Source organism: Anomalospiza imberbis, chromosome 24, assembly GCF_031753505.1.
Source record: "Anomalospiza imberbis isolate Cuckoo-Finch-1a 21T00152 chromosome 24, ASM3175350v1, whole genome shotgun sequence".
Taxonomy (NCBI): Eukaryota; Metazoa; Chordata; class Aves; order Passeriformes; family Viduidae; genus Anomalospiza; species Anomalospiza imberbis.
This window is the reverse complement of record NC_089704.1, coordinates 4,434,736-4,462,212: the sequence shown is the minus strand read 5'-3', so window position 1 is coordinate 4,462,212 and position 27,477 is coordinate 4,434,736. Positions and strand designations below refer to the sequence as shown.

Below are 27,477 nucleotides of genomic sequence, written 5' to 3'. Positions count from 1 at the left end.
TTGATCCCAGCTTTGCATTTAACTCAACTTGCTGCTCTGGGCCAGGCACTACACAAAAAACCCACAACTGGCAGCATCACCTGTGACCAGCAGGAATTCAAAATTTAAACAGAGAAAATTTGAGGGGTTTCCACAACTTCTCATATTTCTCTGTTGTTCTGTGGTTTGTTGGGTTTGTTTTTTTTTTGGTTTTTTTTTTTTTGGTGTTTTTTTTTTTTTTTTTTTTTTTTTTTTTTTTTTTCTGGAGTGAAATAGCCACAACAGAAAGAGGCCTGAAAATTGTTCTCATCTTCAAAAAGGGGCCAAATCTCTGCAGTCCGTTTGTAAATAAATATAAATAAAATTGGTATCCCCTCCACTAATCCTCTCTAGGACGTGGTTTGCAGGAAATTCTTGCAGAAATGGAGTGAAAGAAAGTTTGCAGAGAGAAGCTGGAAAACAGAAAGCAAGAATGAATTTAATCATGGAGACAGGATCAAAAGAAGGAGAGTCCTTGGTAGGTGCTGTTGTAGCAGAAAGTAGAGTAAATACAAACTATTACAATTTTTTCCCCCTCAGATCAATTGGAATTAGCAATTCAAAGGGGAAGACACACAGGAGAAGGGATGTTCAGCCAGGGAGGAAGCTTTAGGGACTTCAGCATTAACTATAAAACCTTGAGGCCTTTTTGAGGCCAGTCAATAACTTCACTCTGGGCAAAGTGGACAGAGATCATTTAGGAAATATCTTTAAAATAATGCTTAGAGCTCAGCTGTAAGGACAGCATACATGAGAATAGTCTCCAAATTAATAAAATGTCTTCAGGGGAGTAAAAACATCCCGTAATAGAAATCAAGAATTGGAATGATGTAAGGAAAGGTAAAATTCAGAGTGGAAAGCCAAACTGGGCAAAGTTGTCATGATTTGGACATTTCCAGAATGGTGCTTTTGACAAGAAAAAGCTTCTAATTTGAGCCTCACTGTTTTGCAGAGCAATTGCACAGCAAATCACTGATAAAATCAACATTCTGTAAAAATACAGAACCATCAGGACAACACTTACCACATCCCTGGTGGGTTGTGGATCCTTGGAAGAAGCTGCAGAGTCCAGATTGCTTTTGTCTCCCTCATCTGATCCCCTGGTATTCAACAGAGAGGACAGAGTGTGGTTCAAAATCGTCCCAGGCCCATTTCAGCACCACCAAATCCTTTTCACCCAGCAACTTTCCCCTCCAAACCAACAGATTTTGCCTCCCCCAAGCACTAAAAAGTGGTGGTTGGATTTTCCCCCCACCCTTCAGTTCTGCCAACAGGTTCTCCTTGAGCCCAAACTCCACCCCTCCCTGGATAATGGGGAAAAATTGAAATAATAAAGGTGAGAAAGCCATAAAATTATTGGATCTTAATGAGGTAAAGCAAGGGAAAAGGAAATTGAGGCAGTGGGAAAGGCCCTGGGACTCTGCACTTACTGAAACCCAGGATTAGGGAAAAGGGAAGAATTCAACAAAAGGTCAGCCAATATCACAGAGGGATTTGGAGAGAAAGGTCACAAAGCCTGATTCATCCAAAATCTGAGAAGTGGCAACAACGAACCCAGAATTTCTGTTTTGTCTGTCCTGATCCCGAGTTCTCCTAAAACAAAATGGATTTTACCAGTTTGAAATTCAAGGTGAAACCCAAAGTTACGTGGATGAAGCCACACAAGGAATTACTACATCACTCTGGCATGATTTGCCAATTCCATCTCACATAAAGCACCCAAACCCCTCAGATTTCACGTGGGTTCAGGGCCACCAAAAGTTTAAGACCCGATTAATTCTGAACACAAAAAAAGCTCCAAGAAGGTCGCTCTTATTTCAGATAAATCTAACCTGGTTTGGAGATATAATTTCTCAAGATTTGAGGTTTCACCCTGAAATCTGGCAAATTTTGAAATACATCAGTTACTAAGAGATGGAGCTGTAGGAATATGTCACCCTACAAGGCTGCCACAAAAAAGATATGTCTGGTCAACATTTAATGCTTTTTTAAACTTTAATTCAAATTCCAATAGAATTGTTGCATGAAAAGGTGGAGTCCCTCAAACAAATCTTTTTTTCTTTTTTTTTTTTTTTTTTTTTTCTGAAAAAGCCAGTAAAAATAATACCTGTTGAGGCTGTTCAATTGGAGCTTAAACTGCTGAACCTAAATTCAACTTGCAGAAAGTTTAGGGACAACTTGGGAATCTGAGCTGGCAGGGAAAGTGGAAAAATTAAATTAAAGATCCATGAGACTGAGAGAAGAGCTAGAATGAATTGTATTTCAGTAGGAAAGGAGTGCTAGGGTCACTATGGAAAATAAAGATTGTAATTCCCAGATTGGAGTGCTGCAGTCCACAGATCCATTCCCATCTCCTCCAGAAGTTCACTGTGGGCTATTTTCAATCCTTGGTAACATAACTATTGCACCTAAGAAAGGAGCTGGGAGCCTGAGCCTTAATTAATGTCTGGGAAGAGCCCTGAGAGATCAGAGGGACCTAGGAACCTCAAAATTCCAGAATTCAGCATCCCCCAGAGCTCCTGTCAGACTCCTCATCCTTCTCACCAGCACTGCTTTCTTTTTAAAGAGAGCCTGGAATTACCTAAAAGACAAAACAAGAGCATCTTTCCCAGGTTTTCTATTACTACACCTGACACAATTTAAAACAGAAAAAAAAGAAAAAAACCTCAAAACATATTTCTTGCAAGAAAAAACATACATGTTCCAGCCACTGCTTAAGAATGAAACCCAAGGGTAGGACACCAAAATATTTTCTCCAGCTGGTGGTGGGTGCAAGGCACCAATCCCTGCACAGGGACAGGCAGGAGCTGGCACAGAGCAATCCCAAACCAGCAGAGAGGATTCCACATGCTCACTGACACTCTGAGTCTCTCCATCCCTTCCCCTTTCCTGCCTGCTTTATCCACCCAGCCTGCAAACTCCTGGCGAAAAGGGATGTCTCCTCACAGGGGAGACTCTGGGATGCTGAGATATTTTGGTGTTGCTATCAAAGAAATCAAAGCTCTGGGCTCTCCAGGTGGGGAATTCTGCCTGCGGTGGAACAGGTTCTCCTTGAGCTCCAACTCCACCCCTCCCTGGATAACGGGGAAAAACTGAAATAATAAAGGTGAGAAGGCCATAAAATGATTGGATCTTAAGGTGGTAAAGCAAGGAAAAGGAAAATGGTCTCTCTGTGGCTCTGGATGCAGAGAGCCTCACACCCAGCTCGTCCAGCCACTCCACTGGTGCCGGGAGCGGATTAAAAACCAGGGAGCCACGTCTGGAGAGGGATGTGACAGCCAGAACGAGTGTCAGGGCCTGTGCTGGGCCCAGCAGACACTGCTCAGTGTCTGCGTGCCAGAAATAGCAGCAGGAGGCAGGCGCAGCTCCCGGTGCCCCTCTGCACTTCTGCATCGCTTCACTGCAGCCTCTGCTCCACCCTAAACTCACAGCTCCTCCTGGCCATAATGCAAAAAGACAGCCTTAACACTTCCAGGAGATGCAACGTGAAGAAAACAGGCAGAAAAATCTGAATTACAGCTTATTTACTATGATAATAAATCACATTATTTAGGATTTTTAACGTGTTGTAATAACGTTCTCGAGTCGATTGCATAAAAATAGTTTTGGTTGATAAATCTTATCAGTGTTGCCTCTGTAAAGCTAAAAAAGGTGTCAGCCCATCAGAAATATTTCTTCCCAGTGTGATCCTTGCAATTCCAACATGAGTGTCTCTGAACAGCTCATTCAGGATCACTTCCTCTGCCTTTACAACTCCCTTAGGAGGAACAAGGACCTCTATTTTATAGGCAGGGAGTAGAACCAAAGAAAAATAAGTGACTCATCCCAGACCCCACAGGGAGTCCACAGCAGAACTTCTGGGCCTGCACCAAGGGCTTAATAAAGAAAAAGAAATGGTTTCACTCTACAGGTAGAGGCTGAGCAGCCTCTGCCCCATCAATAATAAAACAAGACAAGCCCCATGAGCTGCACACGAGCAAGGGACAAGACTAAAGTGACAACCTTCATTCACCTGGTGTCTCCAGGAAATCCAAACTTGTGCTTCCCACAGGAAACACCAATTCCCAGAGAAATCCCTCCCAAAGCCACCTTTACCTGGGGTAATTCAGCAGCAACCCCTCATTCTCACTGTTTGACCCACATGGGTGGTCCCTGCTCCTCGCTGGAGCTGCTGGTCCACGTGGTGCCAAGTGCAGCAGTAGCTCCCAAGTGATTATTTGATCACTTCCCTGCTTAATTGCCAGTTTTAATTACTCGCATGGCAACAACAAAAAGTCAATCTGGCAACGGAAATCCATTCTTTGAACAACTTCTGCCTCTTCCCTCAGACACAAACTATTGCTCTATAAGCCATTCCTGATTAATAAGGGGCCCTCATGGGAAAGCCACTGGATTTCATTTCCTTCAGCTGACAGCCCCAAGTCCCTAAAAAGCAAGGGCAAAAGAACCTTTATTTTATCGTGGCAAGATGACACTGTTTTTCCCCTTGCCATTTTTCTTCAGGAAGATATATTAGCACTACATTTGCTCCTCCATGTGGTGGGATTTCTTAAATAAAAATGTATGTTCTATACGTCTGAGCTTGGAACCAGAGTTGCATTAGCCTGTTAACCATCCACACTTGCTTCAGACTTGGCCAGCCACCTAGAAAACCTGCCAAGACCTCTCTGGCAGCATTTTCGTCACAGTTCCAGGAAAACATGGAATATTCAAAGAATTTCAGGGCCTCCCAGCTTCGTTTGTCACCACTCTCCTTGCCCACTTAGAGCTAAATCACAGGCAAATTGCTCTAATGCCCTATTAAAGATTTAAAAATGGTCTTCTCCAGAGGAGGGTATGTGAGGACAAATCTCTGCTAATATATAATGCAAAAGCCCTGTTCAGATGTGATGCAATGTGGCAGGAGGCAGGGAGGGAGCTGCTTTACAGTCCTGCAGCTTCCCAAGGGAGTTCTGTCCTGTTTGGGGCTTTTAAAGCTCCCTCAGCTACCCAGGCACAGGAGAGATTGGTTTTGTGCTTGCTGTTATTCCAGAAATGGCTGCAACCTGACAGAGGGCAGGGTTAGACGAGATATTGGCAATAAATTCTTCCCTGTGAGGGTGGGGAGGCCCTGGAATGGATTTCCCAGAGAAGATGTGGCTGTCCCTGGATGCCTGGAAGTGTCCAAGGCCAGGCTGGAGCACCCTGGGATGGTGGAATGTGTCCCTGCCCATGGCAAGGGTGGAATTCAATGATTTTTAAGGTCCCTTCCAACCCAAACCATGCTGGGATTCTGAACCCATTGAGATTTCAGAGTAAGAAGCAAACAAAAAAGTGAATTTCCAGCAGAGCTCATCACTCCTGGAGCTGACTGTTAAAGGCAATGCTGTTAAAGACAGGCTGAGTGTCACTGCCACAGCCTGTGAGCTGACCTAGGGACAGGGAGGTGACACATGACATCGATTCCATACCCAAAATTTGGAGCAGAATCCATGGGAATGGCACCTGGAGACATTTTCTTTGCAATTTAAACCAGGAGTCAGCTCCTCTTGAAGAGGAAAATCCTGAGTGAACAAAGTCACTGCTAACCAAGAAAAAACACTGGCCCAGGGAAAAAGGCTTTAAATAATTTGGAGAGGGTTTTTTTTCTTACAGAGAATAAAACCTCTCTGTGATTTCAGATGTCAAGCAGACTTTTCCTGATTCCCATCACTAATTTATGGATTAAACATTTAACCCTTGACTTGAGTATGGATTGAGAGTTCCCTGTTGCTGAGAGTTAAGCAATAATAAAAATTCATATAATATTATAAATATTTATAATATTATACATTAAAGACTATATTTTCTTGTATTATAAAGTTATTGTGTTATATAATCATAATAAAAAAAATAAATATGATATTTCTGAGCAGTGACTTCTATCCTAAAACCTCCAACCAGCCCTGATTCAGCAGCCTCACTACATCTTTACAAACACGGAATGCACTGGACACTGATTGTGTTTTCTCCATTAACACCTCCCCTGGCTAACTCCTCATTCAATAATTATCCTCATATGCAAATGAAGGCAAGCACGTGACTGAACTATCTCAGGGCTCTTAGAAAATCAGTTCCTTTCCCACTTCAGAAGGGAAGGGCACTCTCTAAAATCAGCTGTAGATCTGCAGCCCAGAGCAGTGGAGCCTTCCCTTCCAAATTCCTTCCTGCTTTCCCTTCTTCCCTTCCAAATTCCTTCCTGCTTTCCCTTCTTCCCCTCTAATTTCCTTCTTGTTATCCCTTCCTCCCTTCCAAGTTCATGTTTTCCCTTCATCCCTTCCCATTTCCTTTGTATTTTCTCTTCTTCCCGTCCAAATTCCTTCATGTTTTCCCTTCTTCCCCTCCTTCCCTTCCAACTTCCTTTGTGTTTTCTCCTCTTCTCCTCCAATTTCCTTCATTATCTCTTCTTCCCCTCCAAATTCCATCCTGTTTTCCTTTCTTCCCTTCCAATTTCCTTCCCTTCTTCCCTTCCAATTTCCTTTGTTTTGCCATCTTCCCTTCCAATTTCCTCCCTGTTTTCCCATCTCTTCCTCGTTCTTTTTTCCAAATCCCATCCTCCACATCCCTTGTGGAAGGAAATGCAGAGCCAAGGGGAAGCTGAGGCTGCAGCCACCCCTCTGGGATGCCACGGCTGCTGTTTGTTGTCAGAGGAGATGAGAGGCCACTTCAAACACAAGCAAAACAAACTTCTCACTAAAGCCACACCAATGCCATTAATCCCAGAATGGGTTTGACCTGCTGTTTGCAGCAATTCCTTAAATCTCACTTAAGCTGAGGAGCACAAAGGGGCTGCCTGCACTCACCAGGGACTGTGGTGACCCCAAATCTCACACCAGCCTGAGCTGCTGCACCACAAATCTCCAGCCAGGGTGGCTTGGGAGTGAAACAGGGCTGGGAAAGCAGAGCCAGCTGTGACCCTCACTGCTTCTGAAACTTCTGTGACTTCTGGTAGTGCCAGGCTTACAGGAAATTCATTTCCTGAGGAGGAAAAAGGCCACAGCCCATGCTTAGGTGCAGATCTGTGGCTGACTGAGCTGGGTTTTGTGCCCAGCCCTCCAGTGATGCTCTGTCTGGCCCGGGATTTCGCTGCCCTTCCTCTGCTCTTATTTGCACTGCACAGGAATTACTCAGTGCCACACGTTTGAATAATTGCCATGAACACTGCAGCTGCTTCTCGGGGTCTGGGTGTCGGGCTGACCCCAGAAGTGTAAAAGTCCTCATTTCCCAGCCTGTGCAGCCAAAGAAGGAGGCTGGATGCGCAGGGTCGGCTTCTCAAGGTTGTTTATTTTCCCTTATCCAGAACATTCTCTCTCTGCCCTGCTGAGCTCTGTCCAGCAGGTCGGCCATGGCATTCTGTCTGCCCTCAGGGCGGTGTTCACATTTTATACCAAAAACTCCGTGTGCCATGTTTACAATAACGTGCCAATATCTGTCATTTCTGTTGGGCAGTGTGTCTGTGCCTTAAACCAACAGAAAAGTGTCACCATCACAGCAAGACATGGAGGGCAAGAAGAAGGAGAAGAAGGCCAGGACACGCCCAAACCCCTCCATCTTGTACCCCTGAACCCCATTCTAAAAACCCCAAAATTCTACTTTTCCACCCTGTGTTAACTCAACTACCACACTACTCAAACCCTTGTGGCTTGTAATTCCTCACACAAAGTTGGCAGTTTTCCCCACGGGCTAAAGTCGAAGCCACAGGTGTTTTTGCCTTCATGCCAAGGTCTCCAAGCCCCCTCCAGGGTCTCGAGACAGCCAGGGCAGCCAGAGGGATGTCCTGGACTCCGACAGCTGCTCAGCCTGGAGAAGGGCAAACATCCATCCCCTCCTCAGTTTTATTTGCCAGTGGGAAATTCTGTGCTCAGTCCTTTGGAGAAGCCATCTACAGACTGGGCCACGCTCCAGATTTCCCCAATATGTTCCCCCAAAAGTGACCAGAATTAGCAGCTTTGGACAGCCCAAATCCGCCCTTCCCACTGGATTTTCCCTGCTCTTGTGTTGCTGCTTTTCATCCCAAACCTTACGGAGTCTAAGCTCAGTTCCAAAGTTATTACAATGAATGCCCATAATTCTGTGTATGGTTATTAAAAACACAAGTATCTAATCTGTTCTAGACTTGCAACGTTCCCATTAACTTCTAAAAGCAATTAGGTTCCTTTTTTTTTTTTTTTTAATTAAATACTGGTGGAAAAGGAATGGCTCTATAACACAGTTTGAATTTGTCACTATTTAATTTCACTCCTTGCACTCACTTTGTGAAACTGAGAGATTCCCAGTCTCCCTCCTCATCCTTTCTTCTCCTCAGAATATTCTTTTAGGTTTTTTTCCTTTCTGATGGGCCTGGTTCAGTGTCTCCATTTCAGATTTATCTCTGCTTTTTGCTGGCATGTTATTAGCCACTCTTTGTCCTCTCAGATCTGGGTGAACAGCCCCTGTGCCATCTTAGTGTCTTTGGACTCAAAAATTTCCCTTTAGTGTTGGGCAGAGATTTAACCACTCCCATTTTATAGAAGGAACGAGGCCTAAAATGCTCATAAAAACTAAAATCCATGGCTTGAGTTATAAATCTACTGGATATAAGAAAAACAGGCAGCAAAGTCTGGTTGCCCATCAAGAATTCAGTGATTTTTCAAAAGGGTCTTGAGTGGAGGTGATGGCAGGGAGGAGCCACTGCTGATAAGACAGAAGGAAGAATTTCAATTTCTTTCCATGTCTGCCCCAGAAACCTGATTCTTGAACTTATTTCACCAGGAAACAGGGCCATGACATTGCACAAAGAGGCTAATTTCACCCTATAGCATGTACAGATTATTTGCTCGGGGAGAATACATTTTATATTTTGAATGTATAAATCTAAATATATGCAAGTGGGACTGCCTGGAGCAGCAGCAGAGTCAGGGCAACCAGGAGTTTTGTCTAATTTAAAGAGCAAATTAAAAGGAAAGGGGGATGCATTCCCAAATATTTGGGCTTTTCCTCTGCTGTGGGAAATTTCCAGACATGGGATTTCTTTTCTCTTCCAGCTTGCTGAAACCCTGCTAGTCCAACACCACGATTATGAGTTTGTCCCTGACTCAAGGCTGAGTGGACACAGAATTTATCCCAAAAACTTCCACCAGAGATGCTGAACTTGGTTTTACACTTAAATCCCCAAGCTATGAAGAGGGAAAATGGGAATGAGAAGGAAAAGATTGGTTAAAAGAGAGAGATGTGCACTCCCATCTCTGCTGTGGCCTCAGAGCGTTGGTTTCCAAATATTGAAACCAGCTCATCCTTTCACTGAGAATTGAAATCAATGTCCCCATCTCACTGAGAGGACATCTGTGTCCCTAAGAGACTAAAATTTTATAGAAATAATTTTATTTACTTAAATATTTTATTTATTTATGTGTTATTTTCATATATTTATTTAAAGATTTTAATTTATTCACCATTTTATATAAAATTCTATACTTTTAGTATTATTTTAATATGTTTATTTAAATATTTTGATTTATTTATAATTTTATATAAAATTCTATACTTTTAGCATTGTTTTAATGTATTTATTTCAATTTTAATTTATTCATCATTTTATATAAAATTCTATACTTTTAAACTCCAACACACGTACACAGAGAGAGAACTTCCCTCTCCTGGCACTCCCAAAGGCGTGAGGAGCAGCCCTGAGTCTGGGGAATGAAATTGTCTTATTTTTAACTGTCTGATCAGCTTTCAGGCAGGAGCGTGTCAGAATCCAGATTAAATCACGCAGAACCCCATCACCATCATCATCACCATTTAGCTCCCAAGGTTGCTGGGCCTGGAATTCCAGTTATGACAGGAATTCTGTAGATATTACACAGATTTAGAAATGGCATCAATAGAACACTCAGGGCCTTATTCATGAAACAATGAGTCATTCTGGCATTCCACTCCATCTCATCCCAGTCCTTACAGAACTTTTCTGCACAAATTTGACTCTGCTTAATGCCTCCGATTGAGGAGGGAGGCAGCAGAGTTTCAGCTGGGTGTAGAAGTAGATGGAACTCAGTGGTTAAAACTAAAAAAAAAAAGAAGGAAAAAATCCCTCAAATGATGAAAGTTTCATTTTTCACAAGCATCAGAGCCATGTGAGAACAGAGCAGCAAAGCGTGAGCACTACTGTGAGGATTTTCTTGCTGCCCAGCAAGCCAGAAGAATAAAATATTTCAGAATACAACACTTGAGTAGCAATTCTGGGCAGATGATTTCAGTGGTGCTCTACAAGAGGCTTGAAAGCTTCCCTTAATATGCATTTTACAACTGTGGCAAACTAATGATGGTGCAAGACCACAAAATATTTCCCAAATCATTTCCCTAATGACCTGAAGCTTTCAGATGCGCTTGTGGTATTTGCTGTGTGTGATTTAAATGAGGATTGAGTTCAAAATTAAAGATTAAGCCAGAACAAGAGCTGTCACCTGTCTCTTAGGAATGCTCCTGTCTTACAAACAGTGCAGAATGCCTACACAGAAAATACAGGATGATTTTTGGGTCAATACTGACTTAATCTAGGCAGAGCACATCCAAATATTGGGTTTTACCTTGCTCCAGCAGCTGGAATACAAAGTTCTTAGGGATACACTGGTTCTCAGCCTGTGGGAGTTGGAACTGTTGACATTCAACCCAGGTAACCTGGGATATGTTACAAAATACTCTGCATTTTTTAACTGAGAGATCTCAGCACAAATGACTATTTTACCTTCTTTTTGTCCTTTCAGCCTCCTTCCTGACTGCTGGATGCACAGCTGGGATTTTTGTGTCTCTTGCTGGGATTTTGGGATGCATGGATGAGATTTCTGGGTGCGTGGTTGGGATTTTGGGATGTATGGATGGGATTTCTAGGTGTGTGGTTGGGATTTCTGGGTGCATGGATGGGATTTTGGGATGCATGTCTGGGATTTCTGGGTGCGTGGTTGGGATTTTGGGATGTATGGATGGGATTTCTGGGTGTGTGGTTGGGATTTCTGGGTGCATGGATGGGATTTTGGGATGCATGTCTGGGATTTCTGGGTGCGTGGTTGGGATTTTGGGATGTATGGATGGGATTTCTGGGTGTGTGGTTGGGATTTCTGGGTGCATGGATGGGATTTTGGGATACATGGCTGGGATTTTGGGATGCATGTCTGGGATTTCTGGGTGTGTGGCTGGGATTTCTGGGTGCATGGATGGGATTTCTGGGTGCATGGATGGGATTTCTGGGTGCATGGATGGGATTTTGGGATGCACAGCAGGAATTTCTGCAATTCCTGCAAAGCTGGAGCAGAGCAACCTTGGAAGTCACAGCCCTTTTGTCAGGTGTGATTGGGATTGAAAAGTCTCAGAAGTTGTTGGGAAGAAGGAAGGCACAGAGACACAATTCTACTCAAGGCAAACAAGCTGTCCTTTCATGGGAAACCATTCCATAATTCCTTGGATGTTTGCAGTTTCCTTCATTACACGTGCAAGCATCAGTGCCTTGTTTTGGTCTTTATCCCTAATAAATCCCAGTAAATTTGGAATCCATCTCACATTTGCTTGGTCATTATCTCCCAAGGCCTCGTCATGGCAAGGAAACACATCCATGGTCCAGAGACCAGGGATGGAAGTGGAGTGGGCCATTCCCTCTCCATGAATTCCTTCCCAGGCTATTTCTGGTCCTCCACTTCATGTTCAGGGACCCAAAACAAGGACAAAGTTTCCATTTCCCTATCGCAGGACAAACACTTTTCTGGGAGGTGGATTGTTTCTTTTGCATTTCACGTTCCAGTGGAAACATTCCCTGAAAAACAGTCGCTATCTCCCTGGCTGTCCAGAGGCTGAACTGAATAAAAACTGGGACTGGAACCCAAGGAAAACAGGACACTTTTGTGCCTCCACTGCTCAAGCTGAGCGAAACAAACCCAGCAATTAAAGGCAGCTCTCAGGGCGAGCCACCTTCATTTTTGCTTCCTCCTCTCCTCGTTTACAGCTCCTGAGTTGTTCCTTTCCTCGTTGCAAAAGGTCCAAAACTGTAACAGTGCCACGTTCTCCTGGAAATCTACTTAAATGGCACATGATGGAAGCCATATGATGGGAGATTAATTACACAGGGGGCATATGGAAGGCATATGACATAGGGACATATGGAAGGCATATGATGGAAGGGCATCCGAGGACATATGATGGGAGTCTAATTAATTGACAATACATTCCTCTCATCAGGGGGAGAGCTGGAATGCTGTTTTGTTCAGAGGGAAAATATGCACATTGAATTATGCTCACCACTGACCATTCTCCTTTTTAATGACGGCTCCTCGGGTTTTGGAGCGGGATGGATCTTTTCATTTACATCTCGCAGCGTTAGCATCAAGTTGTGTTTGATGGGATTATTGCAAATAATCCTTAGTTTTGAACCTCCTGAAGTGTTGAGCGTGCGGAGCAAATCTGAAATCGACCACCAAAAATAAAAAAAAAAAAGAAGAGCTTGTTCTTATTTGGGATTGTTCACAAGTAGTGAACCCAAACAGGTTAAAAAAACCCCAAAAAACCCCCAAAAAACACCCCCCCCCAAAAAAAAAAAAAAAAGAGCCTGTTCTCTGTTCTTATTCGGGATTATTCACAAAGTTGCTCCTAAAGAAGTCCCAGACAGGTTAAAAAATGACCAAAAAAAAAACCTCCCAAAAAAAAAAGAGCCTGTTCTTATTTGGGATTATTCACAAAGCTGCTCTTAAAGGAGTCCCAAACAGGTTAAAAAAACCACAAAATAAAAAACCAAAAAAAGAAGAGCCTGTTCTTATTTGGAATTATTCACAAAGCTGCTCCTAAAGAAGTCCCAAACAGGTTAAAAAACCACAAAATAAAAAACCAAAAAAAGAAGAGCCTGTTCTTATTTGGAATTATTCACAAAGCTGCTCCTAAAGAAGTCCCAAACAGGTTAAAAAACCCAATCCTCATGGAAAAAAAACCTCTGTGTTGGATGGGAATCAATGCAGCTGAAAATTTGCACTTCCATCTGCAGAAAGATTTATGGGGGGGAAATAAGGTAGTGCCTAGAACGTGCCAAGAAGATTCCTCATTTTTTAACTACCTGCATGTGTCTAGGGCATGTGCCTTCCTGAAACACAGAAGCAGCCTTGTGTTTTCCCAGTTCCTCTCCTTGTCCTGAGGAGCTGCAGAGCTATAAACCATGGCAGTGATACCTGTAACCTCTGTGAAAGCAAGATGGGATAAAATCCCATGAATCCACTCTTGGAATAACTCAAAAGTGAGCCCTAGTAACCCTCACAGCTTCTCCTTGCATTCAGCAAACAGGGATTTGCAGATATTTAAGTTTTTAAGGGCCACTTTATCAGAAAAAATCCCCATTTTCTGGGTTATTGAGATACCTTGAAATATCATTTATCGTGTTCACACTTCCAGATTAACCTAATGAAATTAACCCAGTGCCTGCTCTTTACTTTTCTTCACCAACTGAACAAGTTTAGGAAGAGACAGAGCCTCTTATTTCTGGGAACTCAGAAAACCTTGCCAGAATTACTCATCTAGAGAGTGAAAAGATTTAAGTTCAGGTCCTGGGCCCTGACCAAGGGTTGTGGCCACCACCTTCACCCAGGCCCCCAGAGGACCTGAACCCTGAGTGCTGCCAACATCAAAACGTTCAATTTTCTGTTCCAGCTTTAGGAGAGTTTCAAGGGTTTTTCAGGTCTCCAATATTCAGGCAAACAAAACCAAGAATATCAGGAGCAATTGAGTAAATTGGACATTCCCAATTCCCTGTGTTTTAGACCTGTAAAACACATCAGAAATGTGGGGGGGGTTTGGTCCCACAACATTTGGGGTGTTCCCCATCTCCTTCACCCAAACTTCTGGGAGGGAGAAGCAAACCTCTGCTTTGAAACATCCAAATTTAATGTACAAAAACCCCTAAAAACCCCCATTTTAGCTGAGTACATTCCCCACTGGATATTCCCAAGGAACAGCTCTCCTGAGGGCTCCGTAGATTTAGGTACTTTCACCAAAACCCTCCAAGGTTTTATCTGGAATCACCAGGCTTGTTTCACTCCCAGTGTAGAATTAAGTGAGCCAATCAAAGATTAATGGAAAGGGGGGAAAAAAAACAGGATAATTTTACCTTTGGAGACTTCTGCTTGCTGACCACGAAGGCAAGAACACTGAGAGGTTGCCATGGTGCTTTTTTTGGGAATGTTAACACCGTGCTGCTCGAGGGCTAATGAAGGAAGACAAACATCACTGGATTTGCTACAAACTCAATAAAACAGCACCAACAAGTAGAAAAACGCTTGTAAAATCAACATTTTGATAATTCTAGAGAGGCAGAAGGATTTAAAAAGGTTTTTCCAGCTTGTCTTACCTGCTCTTTTCCTGTTCCAGGTGTCCAGAGCAAAGAGGGCTGAGGATTTTTGGTCGCTCCTCGCGCCGGTGTGTGCAAGACCCAAGGAAAGCTAGGAGGTTGTACAGTTATCTCCCTTGGTGTAATTCTAAACTATACAACCTACTACCTCAACCTGGATGCATGCAGTCAAAAATTCATAACCTCAGGGGCTTCTACTTACACACAAAAAAAAAAAAAAAAAAAAAAAAGGCCTCCAAATCCTCAGTGGTTTAATTTAGAGGGAATAAACTGCTGGGGGAAAGACACCAACCCCAAATTCAGCTCCCCACAATGGAAATCTGATAAGACACAACAAGCCAGGGTAATTCCTGCTGGGTTTGGACAAGATCACGGATGTTTTCACACGAGATGGAATTTTTACCCTGGCCAAAATAATGGTGTATTCCCCTTCCACAGCAGATTCAGAACATAGACAGACTTTTTTTTTTTTTTTTTAAGAAAAGCATTTAAAGAAGGCTTAGGGTGAAATTTGTCCTGACAAGTCTTTTCCTTTCTGAACACACCACGCTGACCTCGACCTTGGCTCCTGGATGTTTGAAGGATGTGCAGGAATGGGGTTGGGAGAGAAGGGGTACAAATCCTGAGGTGAATTTGACCCTTGCACCAAAGGGTCCAAATGCACCATTCTGGGAAAGCAGCACCGAGCCTCCCTCAGCAGCCAGCCACGTTCCCCTCACAAGCCACACGATTTTAACTTGTGTTAATTCCCAGCCAAACAAGCAGGGTGTTATCCTTGTGACTCACCCAGCACCCACCAAGGTGGCACTTAAAGCAGCAGGCTGCCTGATTATTATCATTATAATTATCATTATCATTTTCACCAATATTATCAATATTATCAATATTATCAATATTATCAATATTTATTATTATTATCATCATCCTCAAATGTGCTGGTGGGGCAGGAGCTGCCCCTCAGGTGAATCCAGCCCCTGGCACAGCAGCTCTGTGCTGGAAGGGGATTCCCAAGGGAATCAAACCTCAGGGATGAACGCTGCTGAATGCACGTGCTGCTCTGTTTTCCCAGGATTAAGCAGAATTTCTGATGATGGGAAAGGCACTGCCCTGCCTTTACACCCCAAGCCTGGCAGGAAATAAAGGAGGAAGATGGGAAGCAGCATCACTGCCCAGAATTCAGCCTGCAAGAGCAGGAGAACACGTTGGAAAAAATGCAGAATAATCTTTCTGTGATGTCTGAGTGCCCACGATGTTGATGGTATCCCAATTTCTTATGACTCCATATTCGGTAAAGTTTACTTTGACCAAAGCATGGAAATGCAGCATATTTGAGTCAGCAGCAGAGAGCACAGTCACTGTTAACTGTTTGATTAGTTAGAGCAGTGACCAAAGCACAGCTCTGGATAAAGAAACCACGGATTTCTGGCCCTGAACTCCAACCAGGAGCTTCATCCTTGCCTAAAAGCATCCTGGGCCCAGCTCCTCGAGGCAACACCATCATTTCTGTGCAATGAACAGCTTTTGTCCAACAGGAAATCCAATTATTTAACTCAAGTCGTTTCATGGGAGGGAGTGAACCTGTGTGCTGCGTTAGGCTGATGGAAAATCCCAAATCCTGCCCCATCTCTGGGTCACAGAGCAGACAAATTCCCACTCAGACTTCCAAAACCAGCCTGTTCCACATTTTATAAACAAAACCATTTCAGCTAAACCACTCGTTTTCTACAACTTATCCCTGCAAGAATTTTTCTGCATCTCACTCTTGTAATATCCAACATTTCACAACTGAAAATTCATCAATTATTACCTATATCTGATCAGTTTAATGAGAAGGTGCCGTTAGCACTAACACAGGCACCTCTTGCACACCAGGTATTTAAAAGCAGAGCTGAGCCAAAAAATACCCAAAACTCTCCAATAATTTGCTCTAAAAGGGAAGACAGAGAGGGGTAGAGAGTTTTGCTTCATTTGTATACTGCTTGGTCTTTTTACGGATAAATTACAAGCAAAGGTCTTTTTATGGATAAATTACAATAATTAATTCCTTACTTTAGATTTAGGCCAAAATAACCTAAATTTTTCTCAGCTTGGCCAAAGCGAATGACTCCCTACCTCTCCTTGCTGCTCTTCCATCTCCACAAAGAGACTTCAGGAACTTTCTAAACACCAAAATAATTTCTGTCCCAGGGTTTGACACCTAACTCACCCTTCTGGGGTCAACTTTTAGACACCTCCCCATCCTGCTGCACAAATTTTTCTGGAAAATTCCCCCCATTTATGGCTTCATCACTCACTACAGGTGTTTTGCTCCCTCAAAGCTTGGACAGCTCAAAGTGTATTTGCATCCCAGAGGAACTGTAATTTCCAGCAGGAAAAGGTGCCCGGCATTCGAGTCGTGCTGTCACTTAGAGTATCTGCTGGTCACAAAGGCAGGAAGGCCAGAGTTTGGGAACTGAGGTCAGATATTAAAACAGGAGCAGTCTCACTGCCGTGATCTGTGCCACGATTTGTGTCCCTTCGTGTCCCCGCTCCGTGCCTGCTCGGGGGAGCAGCAGAGCAGAGGCAGGCACAGCACTTGTGACACCTCCTCGTGGTGGCACCGAGCTCCCTGTTTGTTTTCTGGTGATTTTTGTCAATTATGTCTTTACCCAATTAGCACAATCATACCTAATTACGCAATTAGGGCGAATCTGTAATCCAGTGACAATGCTGCGATACGTTATCGATGTCAGGAAGCTCCTGTTGAACATGTGGAGCTCTGTGCTCCTAAATCAGCTCACGGGGCCCCAGTGCCTTTTGTTTGGGACCCCTTTTAGGCCTCTTGCTGTTTCAGAATCCCAGAAATGATTTCACACTTCTGGGGACCAAAGGGAATGTCTGGCCCAGCCCAGCCCAGCCTTATTCTAAAGCTACAGTGTAATTAAAAAATTGTGTCTTTTCTCTCCCTGTAACTCTCCGATTCCTGAAGGAAACGTGATTCCAGCTGCTGTCCTACCACAGAAATGCTGGGATGCACATCCAGTGAATATTTCTTTCCCAAAGGAGACAGAATGCCACTGGAGCAGTTCTTCTCAGGCTCTCCAGCTCTGGAGCTCCCACCTGCCCACTCCACCGACCTCAGGAGACACCAGGACTGAGCTTCAGTCTGGACTGGGAAGTTTTCACTCCTCACTGGTTCTACTGCCTGCCCCTTCTCTGGCTTCAGGTGAGAGAAAAATACACAAAGCTGCTTCCCCTACCCACATTTCCTATTGAATTTCCCCAAGAGTGAGGTGAGAATCCCAACCCAGAGCTGATTTTTGGGACCTGCCTGGCTGCAATATCCCATTCTTTTCAAACAGTGGAAAGCAGCAATTCAGTCACACGGAAAAGCAGGGGTGCAGAGGGCAGAATATTCCCAAATAATGCCATAAAACAGTGCCTCATGCATGAATCCCCTGCCCTAAATCACACTTTATAGGCATTTACAGACCTACTGACTTTGAACAGGATTCCAGCAATGGACACTCACTACGGATGGTCAGGGAAGCTGAATTTTGTCCCACTATAATCAGGAAAATCATCAGCTGAGGTTTGGCTCTGAATCTTTTGGGCTGTGAACGGTGCAGAAGAAGGAGGAACTCACCTTCCCTCTCAGATCCCAGGCAGGGCTTGCCAAAGGAGGGGGTGGGAAAACAGAAAATATTCCCGAAGCAAATGCATTTCCTGAAGTCATTGAGCAAAAACTAAATACAAAAACCCACAAATGCCATCGTTCCAGTTGGAGGGCTGAGATCCCATTTGCCAAATTTCAGCCTGGAGTGATATTTTCCTTTTTTTTTTTTTTTTTTTTTTTTTTTGCAGCTGATTTTCATAAACCCCAGACAGGAGGGGGTTTCACACTGGAAACACTGACATGATTCCTGCTGCTCACCTCATTCCTTCAGCTTTTTTTGGTGAAACTTTCTAAGAAGTTGGTTGTCATGAGGAACCTCAAGAGGTTCAAAGGTTTACCCCAGCTCAGAGAGCTCTCCTAGAAGTCTGGCAAACACACTAAAAAGGGCTGGAAGTCCACGAGGCTGCAAAGTAGGGAAAGAAGCCTCATCTGGGCTCAGCTGAAATCCAGAGCAAGTAAATATTTTGAAAGCTCTCCAAAATTTTTCAACTCATGACAAAAACCGTGCCTCAACTTTTAGCCAGGGTTGCAGCAATCTGAAGGTTTGCTCAATATTACATTTCAATCTCTGGGTTTTTCTAGGGTAAAGGTGGCTGAGATTTCAGTCCTGAACCAAATGTGGTTTTTGGGAGGAGCTGGAGCATCAGCTCTGGGTGAGACAACAGAAGCTGAGCACCCTGTGCTGATCGAAGGGGGGAAAGTGGCACAAGTAAAAAGTGCTGATGACGCTAAATGACCCCAAAACTTTTTTTTGGGGGGGATTTTTTGGCTTATCCCAGGCCTGCTTTGTGACTGAAACCCTGCACAGCACGGTCTGGACCTGGAGCCAAGGCTGGCTTCACCTGCATGACGAAAAATGAAGGAACTGACAGGAAGCTGAAGCAACACCTGGTGCCACTTGCAGGGTGGATTGTTGGGGCTGGATTTCACCATGAACCTGCAAAAATCCTACCAGAGGCTCCCCAGCCCAGCTGGAGCACTTGCAGCTCAGGGAATGCCACTCCTGCAATGCTCCTGAGCCACAGAGCATTCCTGGCTCAAGGGCAGGTGCCCAAGGCTTGGATCCCTCCCCCTAAAAATCCTCCACTTATTTTCTCCCTTATTTCCTCCCTTACTGATTAGAAGCAAATAAACAAAAAGAGAGGGAGGAGGGGAGAGAAAAAAAAATTCAGATTACTGAAATAACCAGAATACTGAAATTTATCTGCCTTTTAAGAGTTTAACCAGATTTGATTATCTGAATAAGAGTATTTGGATACGGTTCAAATTCCAGGGTACACAATTCCATTCTGCTTCTCATGAATCCCATTTGCCACTGCATATGGTTATTCTAATTACGATCAGAGTGCTATTGTGTGCTCCTCTGCTGACAAGGGCTCACTGTGCTCCTCACCAGGCTGGGAAAGGAGTGAACACACAAATAAATTCCCTTTTCATCCCTCAGTGGGGACCACGAGACATCCCTGTCTGCAGGAGACCTTACAGGTGATCTCAGGCAGCAGCAGGAGTGGGGAATGCTCAGTGAGAAATGGCACAGTGATATTTAGAGGGAGGAAAAGAAGATTTACCAATTATTAACATTTAAATTAAAAAAGAGGAGATTTGGGCAAGCTTTGCTTCCTCAGAGAAGAACTTCTGCTGCTTTCAACTCTAACTCTGGCCAAAGGAAACAAGCCCAGCAAAACCTCCCCAGATGCAGATGCAGCCACACAGGAAGGGTTTTTTTGTTGTTGTTGCTGTTTTTTTGGGTTTTTTTAACCTCTAAAGCAGCCACTCTGCCCATTTCCAGAGCAAGGAGCTGCATTAATGAAGGCACTGATTTTTTGGAGATGATATTGGGACGTTTTGGGGTAATTCCCACATCCAGGTGCTCTGGTTTGATTCCAGCAGTGCCTCTTTAAGTCCCCCTGCACCTCCAGGTGGGCTCTGAGGCTCAGTGGCAGATGAAGGGAGCTCTGTGCACTCTGGATCAAAGCTGCAGCACAAATGCCAGCTCCTCACCCACAGCGGGAGGGGGAAATAACAGTAATAATTAAAAATAGTGAATATAAAAAATAATGCATACAATGAATAGAAAAAATATTATAATAATGCCTCATATATGAAATATATATAATATATTCTATATGATATATACTATAGTATATAATATGGTATATATCAATACAATATATAATAAAAAAAACATAATATATAAAAGAGAATGCATAATGCATAATGTATAATATATAATATAATATATAATATATAATATATAATATATAATATATAATATATAATATATAATATAGTATATAGTACATAGTATATAGTATATAGTATATAGTATATATAACATATGATATATGATATATTATATATTATATATAACATATGATATATGATATATAATATGTGATATGTGATATAGGATAGTGAATTATATTCATAATAATGAATATAAAAATAATGAATAATAATTTTTTAAGGGGGACATAATAATAATAATAATAATAATAATAATAATAATAACAACATAACCCCCTGTAAGCACAGGCAGGAGCTGCACAGACTCCAATGATGCTCCTCCATCCTAAAAGGAAGGCACATTTCAAGGTTCTTCACATCATTTTGTCAGACTCCAGTTTCACTTGAGAGCTTAATGAAGTGCAGTGGAACACAAGCAGCAGCAGGGAAATACAAATGAAGGCTGGCACCACAATGCAGTGCTTTTCAAAGAGCTGGGAAACAAAGGGGCAGAATATGGGAGGCTGCAGCTAAAAAAGAGCAGGGGGGCAGTTTAACAGGAGACAAACTGAAATGCGTTTTAAAACTCAGCGAGAACAGGTTTTCTTGGGTTTGTTGGGTAAGCTGAGCTCAGAGAAGCTGTAGAAGGGGCCAGCCGAGGGTCTGTTAGCTAAAGGAGTGAGGAGAAGCTGAGAAAGAAGAAGTGGATAAGGAGTTTTCTTTAAGGTTGTTACTAAGGAGACTAAAAGAAGAGAGAAATTAAAGAAAGATGAGGAGGGAACTTTGTAGTTAGATAAAGTATTTTTAGAAAGTTAGGTGAAGTTACTGTTATTCTTTATTAGTGGTGTTATGTTGACTTATTGCAGTTAATAGTTAGGGTAGAAGAATGCCTCTACTTTGTGTCACGACCACCTCAACAACGACAAGAAGCTGTGCTGCTGGTGCTCCAGAGGTGCCCTCCTTCCACCCTCCCAGCACAAGCCAAGAGCCTCCAAGAGGCTTCCCTGAGCCTGTCCCACATAGCTGAGGCCACAGCATAACCCCAAACTCAGCCCAAAAACCGGGAGCAATCAGCAAACACGCTCAGCCCCAGAAATAACTCCCTGCTCCTCCTGCCAGCAGCTCACCCCGCTCCTGTTGCCGCTTCTCTAAAGTTTCCTTTCGAAGCATCCAGCTGTGTTTAGACCAAGCCTCTCGCCAAAAGGAGGTAAAAAAATCAGACATTGATTAGCAGGTCCCCACATAGGCAGAGAGAAATTGCACTAAAATATTTTACAGAGAAGAAAAAAAAATGTGTTTTGTCTTTCCTCTTTTATGATTCAAGAGTTAAAGTTGTTTTAACTTTCAGAAGAGTCATTACTGGGCTGGGGTTCTACTTTAATTCTGTTTTTAAAGGCAAAAAACAAATTGATTTCCTAATTAAAAAAAAAAAAAAAAAAAAAGAAACCAAACCAAATGGTGGCACCTCATTTTGGGACATATCTGACCCAATTCCCCTGCCAGGGGTCGTTTGGCACTCTCCAAGCAACGTCACCTGAAGCGCCAGAACATCCTTGACAAATTCCAGGCTTTTCCCAGCCCATTCTACCCCAAATGGCTTTACAGAGGACAGACCACCCTCCAGAAATATGGATTTTATTGGGTTTTACCAGCTCATTTCTCCTTGGAGCTCAGACTAAACGAGCCCATGCTCCCCTTGGAGCCAGCACGTGGGAATCCAAGGCGATGAACATTCACAGCATTTAAAAAGCCAACCCCAAAGCGGCACAGATTATTCACAGATCTTCTGGGAAAACCATTTTTTACTGCCCCAATCTCCTCCTGCTTCCATGGTGAGCCCCTGCTCATCCCACCATGGATGGCACAACCCTCAAAATCCCAAAGGAGAGCCTGACTCCAGGTCCTGTTCTGGGTAAAATCCCACCACAGAACAGTCCAGGAGCAAAAGTTCTGCTGGAAGCGACTCATCAGCTTTTATTCCTTGATTTCCCATCCAAACATTTGGGGAGTATTGAGGACCAGCTTTTATACCCAACTTTGCATCACACAGGACACCAAAATGCAATTCTCACCCCTCTTTTTTAAACTTAGTTTCAGCTCACAGGGAGAAAGAAGAGTGGCTGGACTTCTCTGACTTAATTTTCATATAAATGTTTAATAAAATTTCTATAATAAATAGAAAACACATAGGAAACCCTGGAAATTCAGCAAAGAGATGAAAAAAACCCTTTTTTTTTTGGCCTACAGTAGTGTATGTCAAAGCAGCCAAGTTCAAACCCAGAGAAATTTAAGAGTGGAAATGCAGAGCAAATCTTTGGTGGAATTAACACTGAAAGCTGCCGGAAAGAAATAGTCAGACTTTATTTTGAGTTTACAGCCTAATTATTTTCATATAGAATCTGTACATTGGGGTTTTAAAAAAAATTACTTCTTCAAAAATAATTGTTCCACTCTCCCATCTTTAAAGGTTACTTTTCCACAGCAGCCTTTGCACTGCCTGCTCCCATGGTTTTTTCCTGCCCTATCACTTCTTTTGGACTTTAAAGCATGATTATTTTCTCTCAAAAACTACTTGAAAAGACACAAATGCCATGAAATTGGGAGGAATGGGGTTCTATAATAAACTGATTTTTGAAAGAGGACTTGGAGGGCCAAGCCCCTGCTGTGTCAGAGAAGGGATTCCAAGTTCCTGGATATAAAGGAGGAGAAGTGATTGTTCCTCTCACAAATTCCTGGACTGAGCAAGGAAAGAAAGACTCCATGTTACTTTATAAATGAAATGATTTTATCTGATTCAGAATCAACACAAGAATGCTCCCGATCGCATCCCCCTCACCAGAGCAGGGCAGGACATGGGTGGGATTTAATTTCTTCAGCCTGATGTCAAATCAACATCCCCCCATCCCCTTTTCCTCAGCACCAACCAAGCAAACAACCCTTTGCAGCTCCATTTTTATATTCCTCTAAATAAATGTTTAAAAAATTAAAAATAAAAGAGGGAGGATGGGGGGAAAAAGGAGGAAAGAGTGAAGAATATTTGGAGGGGAAGTGCAGCAGCACCCCAGCGTGCACTTGCCAGCCAGCCACAGACCTATAGATACAAGCTTGTGAGGAATATGAGCACAAGTTCGGATCTACGGGTTTGTGGCAGCAGGCAGGGATTTCTGCTGGCACTGACAGGGTTTGGGGTCACTTTTGGGGGGGGATGGAAAGAGGAAAAACCTTTCTGCAAGTGGAATTTCTGAGTTTTAGCCAGGAGCCTTCGTTCTCTCAGCACCTCAAAGCCCTTCCTTGGAGGGTGGGGGCAAAGTGGATTATTGATTTTGTTCTGACATAAAGCCACAGATTCCTGCACTCCCATGGGAGCCTTAAGAAAATCAGCAAAATAAAATAAAATAAGTATTTAAACTAACCAAAATAAAGCTGATCTGTGTTTCTTCCTCGCAAGCACTTTGCTGGACAGAATATTACACAGTACTGAGGTTAACAGGAATTGAATTAACAAGCAGCATTGGAGGAATATCACTAAAACAGGGTAGGAGATGATCCAACAGCAAAATTTTGGGATACAAACAGAATTCCAATACACAGCCATCCCCCCAGCCTGCAAAAAGTTTTTTCCATCCTGGCAGCCTGGCTGAAGCAGGCAGAAGAAACAACTGCCTGAGAGTTGTTTTAACTTTCAGAGAAGTCATTACTGGGCTGGGGTTCTACTTTAATCCTATTTTTAAAGGCAAAAAACAAAACCCCTGTCACTCTGCTGAACAAGCTGGCAATTCCCTCTAACCTCAACTCTGCATTTCTTCCACACAGACCAATATAAAAATTCTTTAGGATTTTTCTAATAGAGCTTGAAAAGCAAAGTCTTGCCACCGCAAGCAGGAGGTGTCCCCTCCTTCCCCTGAGGTTTCCAAGTTTGCTTTCCTGTGGAAGGAATATTTCCCATTTTATTGGTGGGGAATCAGGCTGAAAAGCAGCCTGGCTGTGAGCTCCACACGGAGCTGGTGGAGAAAATCACTGAGATCAACTCTTGCTCAAAGTGTCACCAATTTCTCACTTCTTTTCCTTCAGGAGACAAACCATATTAATGCAAGTCAATATTACCCCCTGTAAAATCAAACAGGCACCACTTGGAAAAGAATTTTGCTATTTGGATGCTGTTAGAAAGTTCTCCCTCTCTTTCTTTTTTTTTTTTTTTTTTTTGGTGCAGGTTCTTAAAATAAATCACTTCAACATTTCCAGCTTTCCAGCCTGGTAAATATGCAATTATAAAATACAATTTTCCTTTATTTGGAATTGCTGGGTGGCAAGAAACTCCTGTTATAGATGTTAAACTTTCACCATCTGCCCAAAGGTTATCTAAATCCATCCTCCAACTTTAGATTCCTATGCTGACACTCACCTTAAAAGCATCCAGCTTTTCCCAAAGTTTACAGCAGCCAAAATTCGTGCTGCAGCATCTTGGAAAATCCTGGGTGGCTTTCCTGTTGGAATTTTGGGGTGGAGAAAGCTCTGTCCCTGCAGTGGTCGAGGCTGGAGCGAGGCTGGGAGCACAGGGATTGTGCCCTCCTTGGGAACAGAGCTGCAAATGGAACACAACAAATGTTACCCGGCCAAAAATAACCCCAGCCCTCCACTACAAAGCTCATTTATTGCAGGGAACCTGAGGTTAAAATCCAGGTTGTCCAACAGGGCCTAAAGGCACAATTTTAGGGTCAGTTGTTGCTGGGTGCACCAGGATTTCTTCCTGCAACAGGGAATTTTGCCCTCAGTCTCACTGTGTTAAGCAGAACTGCATCAGGCAGAATGTTTTCTTTGTATTCAGTACTTTCTTTTTAACCCTAATTGTGGCAAATGAATTTGTAGGGAATTTGAAATGTTTTATAGAAGGTTTATAGGGTATGTATTTGTATGTAAATGTTGAGATAAGAAATATTGATTTGGAAATGTTATGGAATAGGATAGTCAAAAAAAAGAGCTTAACCTGACACGTAATATTCTTTATATTCAGTTATGTGTATGAAGTGAGCTAATTTGAATGGCTCTGGCAGAGAAATACTTGATTTTATTCATATGAGATGATCTCACTGGAATCATCATGAGGTTACATTTTCCTCACTTTATCTATTTCCAAAGCCATTTTTTTCCTTTCCCATTAATTCCTGGGCTAATCTCTTTTCCCTGGGATAGGTGAAATCCATGAAAGAAACCAAGCTGTAAAATTTGGGTGGCTTTTGCACGGGACACGTGTCCCCAGCTCTGCCTGGAGGGGACACCCAGAGCCAGAGCTTCGAGGAGCCCTGCACATGCTCCAGGAAATCTGGGATTTGTTGGGAAAACCCACTCTTTTTTCCCTGCTGCACCTCCCACTCCCCACCTGATTGGCTTTTCCAACACAAAAGGCAAGAAGGAGAGTTGGGATCCATCACCAGGGCTTCACTCAGGGAGGGGAAAAACGGGAGAAAAAGGGGAAAAGCAGCAAGAGCCATCCCTGGGAAAGCTCCAGAGAAATGCCCACTATAATTGTGATTGTGCCCCTCGGCATTCCTGAGAGCCCTGGAGGAATGGGGCACAGGGATGGCATTCCATGGCACCTGTGGGCTGTAAATTACAAATACCCAGGAACCAACCTGCTCATTTTGGAAAACAAACCCATGGACAAACTTTAAGGCAGCAAATTGGGAAATGCAACAGCAAACCAGCAGTTTTGTTTGTTGAAAAATGCAGATTTTTTTTTTTTTTTTAATGAGAGCTGCTTTTTAAACAGGAATTTAACTTGTATCCAATATATTGGGGACATTGAAAGAGAGCCGTGGATTTGCCAAGATGTGGGGTTGGAAACGTTTCCCCCATTGATTAATCCCAGAGCTATTGTACCTTGTGAAAACCTGATGAACATACACACAGTGGCAGAAAATCCATCAGAGGCAAACAAATCAATCAGCATCAGCCTGTATTTGCCTCGAATGCTGAGATTACAAATAAAAAGTTTCAACCTGTACATTAAGGTATTTATCTGTAGGTTTCTCATATCCTTATACTGAGCACACTTCATTATTAATTTTACAATATCAGTGATCACAGGATCAACAAAACTCTGGTACGTGGGACAGCCAAAAATACAGAATATTTTTGTCAGTAACAACCCAAAATAAAGCTGGTATTTTAGAGATTTATATCCACAGGAATACAGAGGGAAATATGGAGAAATAAAATCTCTAAAGATCTCACTCTGGGGTTTGGTCTTTGGGTGGTTTTCTTGCAAACCACAAAGCAGAAATGCCCTGTCCAGGGAAATCGATCACTACGGAATGCATTGTGTGCCTGAGCAAAAAGCTGTTTGCAGCCATTTCGTCCCTCTGCCCCGAAATCCAGGCAAATAAGAAACACAACTGTGAAATAATTCCCATTCTTTTCTCCCCAGTTTTAACCCCAATGTGATTAGGCCTATAAATATATATATATATATATACACACACATACATGCATTCTATCCTAGCTTCAAAAAGCAACTTTTTAAGGAATTCTGTGCTTGAAATAATTTTAAGGAATTAGAAGGAAAAGGGAGATACTGACTGAGAATCCAAATTACCTCAACAGCAGCAGCAGCATTCTGCAGGATTTCCTATGGAACGGGCGCTGCCATATTGCTAGGCCCAGCTCCTCGGGAGCGTATTCTGGAAGACAAAATATTTATGGATATTTTCATGGCGTATTTTCAAGGAATGGATGCTGTTTTCCTACACCCAGAGGCTACAGCTTTAGGAGCAAAAGGAACAGCCAAGCTCCTACGAGAGAAATGACTCCCCACCTCCCAACATCCTCATTTTGAAATTTTTTTTGGATGATTATTTTCCGTGTTCCACCTTGGCTCAACCCACTCGCGCTCTCCCCCCACGCTGAACCCGTGGAAATAAAACATTCCTTGTAACACAACCTCTCCAGAAGTTTGCCAGTCCCATTCCCACCAAATCCATTCAGGAAAATAAAGAAACGGCGAGGCAAACGCCTTCCCTGGCAGCCAGTAACACGCAGCAACTCCTGCAAGTGATTAGTTCTCATCTCCAGATCCTCAGCCCAAAAGTCCAGCTGGAGAAAGCAGAATCAAAGAGGAGCATCGTTACCTGCTTTGGAGGAGGTTCACCAAGCAAGCTTTTTTAAGCTTGTTGACTCTTTTAACACTGATACAAGGAATAATTATTTCTCT

The 27,477-nt window shown here is 43.0% G+C and overlaps 1 long non-coding RNA gene across 1 annotated transcript; it reads right to left on the bottom strand.

Moving 5' to 3' along the window:
• Nucleotides 1-173: 173 nt before the first annotated feature.
• Nucleotides 174-24,820, bottom strand: LOC137462073 (uncharacterized). Its single transcript, XR_010993571.1, has 4 exons — nt 24,673-24,820; nt 14,150-14,245; nt 12,308-12,462; nt 174-1,118 (listed from the first exon to the last, which is right to left on the bottom strand). It is a non-coding gene; the product is annotated as an uncharacterized lncRNA (long non-coding RNA).
• Nucleotides 24,821-27,477: the final 2,657 nt, after the last annotated feature.